Here is an 11,350-nt window from a genome sequence, read left to right as displayed (position 1 = left end):
GGCCAGCAGGGAGACTGACCAAGTTTTCAGCGATCTCCTTTCCGAGGAGGGTGACTGTGTGCCCTGAGGGTCGGTAGTAGTTTCCAGGCCTCTGGTGGTCTTAAGGTCTTGTATCATCAGCTCCCTGAGGAGCTGGGAGCAGAGAGTCTTCCCCCAGGGAAAGCCTCCTCACCTGGGACCTGAGGGTTAAAATCTGTGCACATTATCTCAGTTAATCCATCCCAGAAGGAGTGAGGCATTTTAGGTAGGAAGGATGAGAAAGGCCCTGACGTCCTGAAGCCAGCCCGACAGCCCTGCCCAAGACCCCAGCCCGGGCAAGTGGAAGGAGCAAGAGACACCCAGGAAGGCTGCTCTGGGAGCCATGGCTCTCTGCAGCTTCAGTCTGGCACAGCACTTGTATTAAAGAAACGTTATTTGAGTAAATGTCTCTGTTAAAAATACATAAATCCCAGGAGGCCCCCTGCCTTGGTTGACATTAGAAAGGTAGTTTTCACCTGGCAGCATTTATTCTGCTACACCTAACCGCCTCTCATTGGCAGATCCAAGTTTAGGGGCACGATTTACAGGGAAGTCACTAAGCTGGATGCTCAGTCCTACGTACCATGATGCCTAATGTTTAATCTGAGAAAAAGAAAAGAGAAACAATGAAGTATTGTACTTCTGTTACTCTGTGGCCCGCGTTACAATCCTGTAAATTTCAAAGCATGCCTTGCTCTTGAGGCTACATCTCCCATATGGAATCAGCTGGGCTCATGCTCAGATGTGCCTGGGTGTTATCTTTTCAACTGGGAGAAGGAATGGCACCTCCTGAAACTTCCTGCAGAGGCGGGAATGCTCTTCGTCCTTTCTGAGTCGAAACCTCTGTGGGACCATCACCACGTGCCAACAATGCAGCTCTTCGAGTTGCCAGTGCTACCCCAGTGAAGGTTCTCAAAGGAAAGGGGGGAAGTATCAGTAAGAGAGCCCTCACTCAGTAACTGCTGTCTAGCTTGCTGTCGGTCTCCGGACCCAGCCCAGAGAGAATTGATGCATTAAAAAACCCACAAAATCCAGAGTAGCAAAAATTACTTTTCTAAAAAATTTATTTATGTAAAAAAGAAAAGAAAGTTTTGAAAAAAAGAAAGGGACAATTGTCCTACTGGATAGCAAATAGGTCTTGGGAGAATAATTTGGGGGACATAATTGCTACTGAAGTACCAATGACACTCAAGTGGATGGTGTGCTTTTGTTTGGTTTGTTTTTATTGGATTTGGAATTGTGTTTGTGATATGTCCACTGTAGATGTACTGGAAGGAAAGTTTTCAATATTGTAATGAAAAAGAGCATTTCCTACTCTACTCACTATTCTAGCTGGACAAGCACTCATTAGTGACGGGGCGGGGTATTAAAATACTATATTTGTAATTAAATGTAGCAAATGAGGTAAATGAATCAAAAATTTTAGTGATTAACCTGTGCTCCAATGCTAAAGATATATTCAGCATAAGATTTTTATACATCAATAAATTGCTTGATGGAATCTCTTAAAAACAATTCTTTATATGAAGTCAATTTTATTTGAAGAAAGCAACTACCCATCTCGTTAAAAAAAATCCTCAGGTATGTAAATATATGGCATAAGAGAAATACTATTACCAACCCAGTTTAAGGTCCACTTTACAGAGTTAAGTAAGTATATTTCATGAATAAACACAGCATAGCTGGCTTCCAGCTCTGCTTTGGTTCACACTGGGGCCACTCAGCACAGCCATCTGTGTCCTGGGCCTCAGTTGTCCCATCTGCAAAGTGAAAGGGTGGAATCAAAGATATTGAAGGTTGCCCTGAGTTTTCTAAGAATTCAAAACAAAGTCCCCAGGAATTTCCCCTCTAAGAAAGTTTCTGAATCAAGCTTCTGTGTGTCCTGCTGTGCTGCTTCTGACCATCCACTTGCCTTCTCCATCTGAGGCTCAGAGTTCTGCTGCTCTCTACCCTTCCCAGAATCAGAATCCCAAAAGTCCCTGAGCTAACCATTGACACACTCCAAATGGAGTCAGTGCTTCCAATCCTTCAGCCTAATTGTCAAGTAAAATCTTTTTTCTTTATTTAAAAACATTTCCAAGCCCAGCATATCCAACACATTCTTGTTCTCATATCACCTCGTTGGGGCCCTTGTGATGTGGGCCAGGCAGAGTGGCAGGTGGCAGTGAGTCCCTGGCCACCAACTAACTTGACCCATCTTCACTTCCTCTTCCTTGTAGTCTTTCGAGGAATTTGCTTAGTACGTCACTCTTGTCAGACCTGCATCTGAACAGGTCCTTATGCTTCCTTCATTATTTATACCTCGGATCTGCAGTCTGCCACGGAAAACCGCACAGCTGAAAAACACCTTGGAGTTGATAATATGGCCATTATTTTCTAACTAAATGCCATTCATGCTTAATTAAGAGAGTGTTTTTTGGGAGGTGTGTGTGTGTGAGTGTGTGTGTGTGTGTGTGTGTGTGTGTTTTGTGGTGTGCGTTGTTAAAGGCACAAGAACACTTTAAGTCCAAGGACAGTAGGGAAGATAAAAGAAAATTGCTTATAATCAACTAGAATCTTCAACTAAATTTTACAAAATTCTTCTTCAGGTATGTCATTTTTGTGCAGAGACTCCATTAATGCAACATATAAAAAAAAAAGTAGTAGAAATGAATGTGTTGTTCTAGGATTCACCAAGTGGGGAAAGGAAAAAAAAAGCAAAAAAGGGAGAATTCCCAGCTTGATCCATCTCCATCTGGGTCCCTTCATTCTTTATCAACAAAGTATTGTGCATAATATTCAAGATGCTGGGGAAAATGTGAGACAGGTTTCCACGACCATCGCTCCAAAATTTTTGCATGAGTGTTAGTGTAACTGGGTTTCCTTCAATGAAGTCTGAGTGGACTCTGAGATGAGGCACAGGCTCTGCTGTCTGCAAGGCCGGGCTTCTTGTGTGACCACAGGTAAACCATGCTCCTCCATGTACACCAACCGCCTTTGTTTTTATTTACTTATTTATATATTTTGGCCAAGGTCTCTTTGCCACTGAGATGTATCTCCAGTACTTCCCATTTTTGTTGTTTCTTTTTGAGCAGAGTCTAAGTTGCCAGGGCTGGCCTTGAACTTGAGATCCTCCTGAGATGTCAGGTGTGCACCACTGCACCCAGCTCACCATCTTTAATGTGGATTCTCATGGGTGCTCTCTGGAGCTTCCTAAGGTTTAACTCAATTTCATGTATTCAAACTACATTTTGAAATGTAGTTTATAATATACAACAAGTCAAAAGCATTGTTTCTGGCTTACCAGTGGAAAGCACTCTCCAGTTAGTAAGAGCAACGACAGACAGGCAGAAACAGCACTGTGTCTTCCATCCTCAGCTGAACCTTTTACTCAACTGGCGAACACACAGAATTGAGCCCACCCAATCACTTCTTGCTTATGGAAAGGTCTAGAAGCGTCTGTACAGTGAACACACACACACACACACACACACACACACACACACACATCAATTTGTTCAATTATGCAACCTGTGTCCATTTAGCCCTTACTGTATGCCAGGCAGTGTGCACTGTGCTGGCAGTTACAACAAGAAAGAGTGGATTCCTCCTAATAGGGAATTCAAAACTTTCATGAATAGCAATTGGGCATCTCAGATTCTTGCATGAAAGGAGGTGATAAGGCTGATAACCCCCCATGTTGTATTCCTTGAGCATCTTTTTAAAAAAATGTCTCTGTCTATTTGTAGCTTTCTTTTCATCCATCTATGTCTGCTGTTTCTGTGGTTGAATTTTTTTCCTTTTAAATCTTTCATTACATATGTGCCAACTGGCTGGTTAGCATGCTAAATTTAGTATAACTGCTCCGTTCTTCAAAACATCTTAGGAGTTCGCCTTACGTGCCTGCCTCTGGCCTTAAAGGGCAAATCAAAAGGTTTCCAATTGGTTTCCAGCCCACATTACAATGTGTATGTGTACTTGAAAGACTGTTTCTTGGCTATAATTGGTAGTTTTCTTGTAGCTAGTGCTGAGGAAAGAACTGCAGAGCGCTTTATGTCTGCTAACAGTAGTTAGCACTGGGCTCGAAAACAGCAGGAAAAAAAATGAAGTCTGAGCATCTGGGATGTTTGCCAAAGTGACCTCCCAGCTCCGGGCAGCACAAGCGCTCCAGACGGGCAGACACAGGGCTCCTCCCGCAGAAGCCCAGGCCTGCCGCGAGCAGCTCTCCTCGCAAAGGGGCAGGAGCAGATAAAGATACCAGCTCTTTACATATTTCAGATAAAAGTAATGACAGCATTAATCACACATCACCTTCCGTGGGTTTATTCCTCCATAAGCTAGCTGGCCAAGGATCAGGGAGGGACGAGAAAATGGCTGCACCATTTTCCATGGCACCTGCTACACTGGTGGCGTGCGTAGCAGGCACATGAGGGTTTATGAAAACATCTGCTGGATGTGGCAGAAGCACTGTTTGCCAATTCCAAAGGGGCAGCCCCGGGCTGACCAATGGGAAGTCTACCTTGAGAACGTGCTGGCCCAAGCTCCCACGCCCCGCTGCAGGGAACCGCTGGCAAAGTGGGGGACTCCACCAGCTATGGACGGCACCGGTGCCAGCTTCACCAGCCTGGTGTGCAATGTCACTGACCACGCGGGGACCAGCAGCTGTCCACTGGAAGGGATGTGCCCACCTCGCCTCTGAGGAGGACCAGCAGGAGCATGCTTTTTGCCTTCAGACACCTCCTTCAGGACATGAGAGAGAATGGGGGCAATCCCGTGGGTTCTCGTGCCCACGTGCAGTATTTTATTTAAGAGTCTCATTCACACCAACTTGCAGAACAGATTCCAGAAAGACATTTGAAATATGGCAGTAGAATTTTTAAGCAGCACCTCTAGGCAAACAGGTCCAGGATGATGACGGAAGGACATCCTGGGAGGAGTCTAGGTGTGCATCATAAGGCCACCCAGGACAGTGCTGAGCGGGACAGACCTGCCACTGTGGTGTTCCTTGATTAGAGAGATCAGTGCCTGAGTTCTGCCATTAGAACATGGCTGGTCCTAAATCCTTCACCAACATCAAGAAGCAAAGACTGGGGAGCTGTGGAGCTTACTGTTCTTGGTTTCTGTGCTACTTTTCCTTTTGCTATGTTTTATTTTCTTAGCATTTTACTTGGAAAACATTCAGATATATGGAACAGTTGAAAGATCAAGGAGCCTCAAAACATCTTCCAGCAGCAGCCATGTTCTGCACATGTGTGCACGCTTCCTGTGTTTCTGTGTGTGTAGGCAGGTGTTTATATATGTGTGTGGATGGGTGCGTGTTTTATACCACAGCATCTGCAGAGTTCACGATGCTTCCCTCTCACATCTCAGCATCCAAGAAAGAGAAGAGATCCTCCCCTACCAGCACAATATCACTATCAATCTTGAGAGCATTAACAAACATTTATCTAGTCTGTTAAATTTATCCTTTTAGCTTAATTTTTTCTTGTTAAAAATAGTAAAATACTTGTATCTGACAAAAAACAAACAAAAAACCATATTTCCTTTTCCATCCCTTTCTCCATCCTTCAAACTAACCATCAACAGCAGTTTTATCTATCCTTTCAGGAAAATATAGTATGCCCACATTTGCATATAATGCATGTACTCTTAAAAAAAAAAACCGAATGCTACAATTATACCCATGGTTTTACTCCTTTTCTTTGGAAATAATACATTTGGAGATCTACTTTTAAAAACTCACATAATATGGCATGGTTTCTTTAAATCATCACCTACTAGCAAAACTTGGCTTTTAAGCTCCCACACGGAGACCTTATGCACCTCTTGATTTGTGGTTGAGATGGTGGACTCACCAAGTAACAGAATTCCCTGTGTTCATTCACCTGCAGTGAGGTTGAGAGCAAGGCACCCCGATTGGAAAGATGTGGGGAAGCTTAAAAGAGCAGATATGGTTTCTCAGGTTCCCTGCCTCTCCTGCTGTGGTGAATGAGGCCGTCCCAAGTTTCAGATGCTGCGGCTGAAGGGTGGTAGAGGCTTGGTTCCTGAGTCACTAAGTGGAATGGAACCTCCTGTTCACTTCTCTGCATGAGAAATAAAATGAATGAGCTACACTTGAAGACTTGGAGGCTTACTCCACAGCACAAGCTCACCTCCCCTGTGCACACCACACAGCTCCAGGTACTTTCCTGAGGGACGACTTGTGTGAGTACCTAGGGTTACTGTGTGATAGGGGATGACTTTTTGAACTTTTGATGAGCCCTGCTGGACTGTCTTCCAATTTCCTTCCTCTTCTTTTTGGGCTTAAATATACACTTTCTGTTCCACTCCATTGCTTCCCTTTTCAAATATGTTTACAAATTTTACTCTGGGATGTTCTTTGAAACCTATAAGGGACAAGTAATATAAAAAAGATTAATACTTAAAGGAAGTTTTTGTTGGTGTGTTGCTGTACTTGAACTACTACCTCTATTTAAGCCACAATAGTTGAAACACTACATACCACTTTGGTGCCAGTTCTCAGAATCAGAAAAAAGTCACATACTTAAAAACATCAAAAATCCTGACCCCAACTTGTCATGGTTTTGTCCTCTGTTGCGTAGCTCTGGATGCACAACAGCTCAGTCGTTGTGTATTTGCTACTAAAACAGGAATTGACATCTTCTGGTGAGTTCAGATCTTCTGGGATCCTGAGCTGTGGGTCTTAGACCATAATGCAGAGGTTTATGTTTCTAATAGAGACGATGCCTAAGCATACATCGCTTAATTGCAATTGGTAATCTTTGTAATGAAAACAAAATTAAATTTCCCTAAATTTAGGTAGTAACTTTGTGGTTTCATATACTTCATTACTTCTTCGTCTCTGTGGGCTCCAAAAACACAGACCGAGACCAGGAGCCCATGGGAGGATGAGCTGATGATAGTCCTGTGCAAAGGTAAGAGACGTGCATTCTGTTCATTTCACCACACATTCACTACTCCCTCCCCACAACCTCTCCATTTGCCTAAAATTATGCTGGGAGCCTGGCAGGAGAGGCAGCAGGCACACATGACGGAGCTGCTGTGCAGCAGCCATCACAGCACACTATGGTGACCTTAGTTTCCTAAGAAGAAACACGCCTTTTAGGGAAAAAAAAATTCTATTAAAAAAACCCTAGAATTTTAAGGAGTAAATCATTGTTTTGAGAATTATGGAGGTCTACTGAAGCAGTTCTGTAAATTTCCATACCCCATTTTAAAATAGAGGTCCTTGTGTCTGAAGCCAGAGGCTCAAACTCCGTGTGGCTGGTGTGACCAAAAAAGACAAAGAGTCTTTTTCCCAGCAGTCACACAAGATGCCTAGCATGGAAATACCCCATCATAGCAGGCCATTGTTTCTCTCAAGGGCTCAACTTCTTCAATTAAGGAATCTAAGCTCTCTAGCATAATTCCAGTTACCAGCTAAGAAGGAAGAATGGGGAGAAGAATATGTTGCTTACACATACCTTTTTTAAAAATATATAATTATTCAGACATAGGAATGAAACTCAGATCTCAAACTCCTCAGATCATACTGCGCATGCGGCCGCCCACTTTGTCTAGGTTAGGACCCGACTAATCTTGCAGGACTCCCAGTAGAGATATACACCTGCTCTGCCTGGCCTCTTCGGTGCCCCTCTGACTCTCACGGGTCTGCACGCAGCACAGCTGGGCTGAAAATAGACATCAAGCCAGCAGATCAGACAAGAGGGAGGCTGGCAAAGGGTCCGCCTTAGAGATTGTTCGATGCCTCTGTTTCCTCCTTCCTCGGAGTCTCCAGGCGGATGTCTGGGGTCTGAGCTCCGGGGCCAGTGCCCCTCCCTGATGGCCTCTGCATCCCACTGGGCTGCCAAGTTTACTCTGCCCTGAACCACACCCCCTGAAGCCCCTGTTTAATATCTGGGTTCCTCCACCCCCAATTTTCACTGTTTAATCTGATGAACAGTTTCTAAAGCTTAAAAGGCCTGGCTTGAGAAACACGTGGTTTATTTAACTGGGCCTTTGAAGACAGTGCCCCCTAATTTTTCTTGTTTTTCCCAGTAAAATATCAGCTCATAGAAAGTCCATGCAGAAATATTTTTTGGCAGCAAAGGCTCCTCAGTAGCATCCAAAGGCCGAATTCCCCCTCCAGATGCCCAACTGGCTTCAGCCGCACTTCCCTAGAACAGGAAGGATGAGCATAATTGGCTTTGCTTCTTCCTCTTTTTTTTTCACACCACGAACAGTCTCGATTTTTTTTCTTATAGAAATTGAGAGACTGGGTGAGGCTTTTCGTTATTTCAGCAAACACATGCAGTCAATAGCTAGCGGTGATAACCAAGAGGAGAGACAATGGAGTGGGTTTGGGTGGTAGTTGTTTTTAGGTTCTCTCCCTTTCTTTCTTGCCAATTTCCACACACAGGGCAACAGCTCACAGGGCTTGTGCTCTGTGGATCTGAGCTGCAGGAGGCCTCTGCAGAGCGTTAGGAAAACACATTAGGAGAAGATCCTGTTGCAAGGAAGAGCAGTCTTGGCCAGCAGCGATGCCTCCCCCTGCGTTAGGAATCCAGGGCTGTGCAGCTGTCAGCCACGGCTGAGCAGTGGCCTCCTATCACTCCAGGTCCTCTGTTGGATATGGGAAGGGGCCCTTGTCCAGACTGCAATGGCATCCCAGTGGCCTTGTGGAGGATACTCAAAGTTCTTTTCCCTTGGAGGTGGATTCTGGGGGTGCCCTGTCCTGCCACTCACTCGCTATGGGTCCTTGAGAAAGCTGCTTAACCTCTTGGCACCTCAGTTCTTCATCAAGGAAGTGAGGTCTATGAACACCCACTTGAAGAACTGCTGTGAAGACCAGTAGAAACAATGTGCACACAGGGGTCTGGGAGAGAGGAGGTACTCAGTGATGAACTTTGACTGGTGTGTTCAGATTTCAAATAGCTGATCTCAGGCCTGGTTTTTTGAAGGATCTTACTGTTGATCACAAATAATTATGTGGCTGTTTTTTTTAAAAAAATATATATATCTAAGTCTCTTTCAGTGGAGTTGCACACATTAATGTTAACAACATTACATTTTCCATAAGCATCTTACAATGTCTCCAAATAAAGGGGAAAACTATTCTTAATTTTTTTCCAGAGTAAGGAAAGAACAATCTTGGTGCCCTTCTGCTCTGCCCATGTCAGTGCCAACATCCGCTACACACCAAAGGGCCACTGACTCAGACCCAAGGGAGATCTTGGGTTTTTTCCTGGTTTCTGCAATAAACTAAAAGTGCAGTCATATAAAAGTGCACACTGAATGTGTCACTACAGAATACTGCCCCTGTATCAGGATTCTGCATTTGGTAGCTGCAGTCAGGGAACAGGACTGTCCCAAACACAGGTAAGGGAGGAGGTGGAGTGTCCACAAGCAGAGTAAACATTTGTTATACGGTCATACACAACCACGAGGGTGTGAGGCAGGGAACAGTCAGCTCTCGATGTGATGGGCGGTGTCTGCACTTGGTTGTTGGGTCCCCCTGCAACTTGGGCAGCCAGAGTAGCATAGAGGTTAAGAGGGAAGCGTGGGACTAAGTGTTACTTCCAGAGCTCAGGGTCCTGATGCTCGTTTCATGCTACAAACAGCTCTCGATTTTGCCCTGTGTGCAACCTTGGCTGTACCCCCTAAACGCGGCAGTCTTAAACGTTTTCCATGTGAACTGGAGATGGTCGCGGGAAGTGTGTAGAAATCAAAGGAGACAATGGGTATAAAGACGTGTCACAGGGGCCCCATCCTAAGATCAGGATAAACAACATGCTGGCTAAATAAATATAAGCATTTTTTTTATCGTGAAGGCAAGAGTGACGACTCAGAGAGGATATGTGATACAGCAGAGGGAAAATGTCGCCCTGTCCCCAATCTCGTGTGGATGTCAGGCAGTGAGTGGTACCGCAGCTGAGGACGACTCTTTTACATCTCCCTGCCTGACAAGAGCAGGCAATTTTCTTGGACGTTATCTGCCAATGAGTCATACCTCCAAATTTTATGATAAATGGGTAACTAAAGCGCACAGTGGTGAAGCTATTTGCACAGAGTGCTGGGGTTGGAGACCAGCTACACCTGCTGAGTCCAGCACAGCCTGAGAAGTTTCCGTGTCCAGAAAAGCTATCAGCATCAGATTGCAGCATCAGGCTGAAGCAAAAAGGTACCAGGCCAGCCCTTCCCTTCTCCGGAGCGTTGCTTTCTATTTCTTGGAGTGCATCTGTGCTGACCACCAGCGTGCCAAGTCCCACAGGCACACACGGCACAGGTACTCGTGTCTCGTGTGGATCAGCTTCTCATTGCTGGCACAAGTACCTCATGTGGACAGTTGGAAGGAGGAAGGCTTTATTCTGGCTCATGGTTTCAGGGGTTTCAGTCCATGGTTCCGAGGCAGAAACATCACCAAGGAAAGTTGGGGTGGAGGAAAGCTGACGCTAATGGTAGCCAGGTGGAAAGCAAGGATGCAGGGGCGGGCGTCAGCAAGAAAAGAAGGGGCTCTGGACATGAAATACCCTTCTGGGGCACCCCCAGTGGCCTGCTTCCTCCAACCAGGACCCCCACCTACAGTTTCTGTTCAGCTCTGGATCAACCCCCTGATGGCGGTCAGAACCCTCACCATCCCGCGACCTCCCCAGAGCCCACCTGTGAATCAAGCCTTGAGGACCGAGCCTTCTTCACACCTGAGCCTTTGCACATGGGGATGCTTCATGTGCAAATCATAACATAGCTTACATATTTCTTTGAAGAAATCATTAAATAATTCTATTTTTTAACCTTTGTGTTTAAATTATGTTTAAACATCTATGTGTGTGATATTAAGATTTTTTTTGTTTATTTTTTTGAGACAGAAAAAAAAAAAAAAGATGAGGCTGGTGTGAAGCTCCTGATCTTCCTGCCTCAGCCTCCTGAGTACCTGGGATTAAAGGCAGGCACCACCACCCCGGCCATTTAGTGCTAATCTTACACAGTGTACACTGTATCTAAACATCCCATGGAGCCCACACATATGCACGATTTTTAATGTACCAGTTAAAAATCTAAATGAGGTCTAACTAACTTGAATATGAAACTGTCTACACCAGAAGGAAAGGCCCTCAGATGGAACAACTACTAAGTGATCTGCAGCTGTGCCTGACACCGAGCGGCGCATGAGAGAGACACAGGTGAAGATGGCTGAGTCAGTCACCAAGAGGCCTTTGTTTCTTGGAGAGAGTGGGTAAGAGGCTGTAATTATAACCCACGGCAGGTGAGGATGGGCCTCTGGTGGGCTGCTACCTCGGGACAGCATCCATCAGCCTCCATCCGGGCAGCAGGGAGGGAGGGCGGCGGTTCCGGG

This window comes from Ictidomys tridecemlineatus, chromosome 6 (assembly GCF_052094955.1).
Source record: "Ictidomys tridecemlineatus isolate mIctTri1 chromosome 6, mIctTri1.hap1, whole genome shotgun sequence".
Lineage (NCBI taxonomy): Eukaryota > Metazoa > Chordata > Mammalia > Rodentia > Sciuridae > Ictidomys > Ictidomys tridecemlineatus.
The sequence above is the reverse complement of the archived record's forward strand: the minus strand, read 5'-3'. Positions refer to the sequence as shown.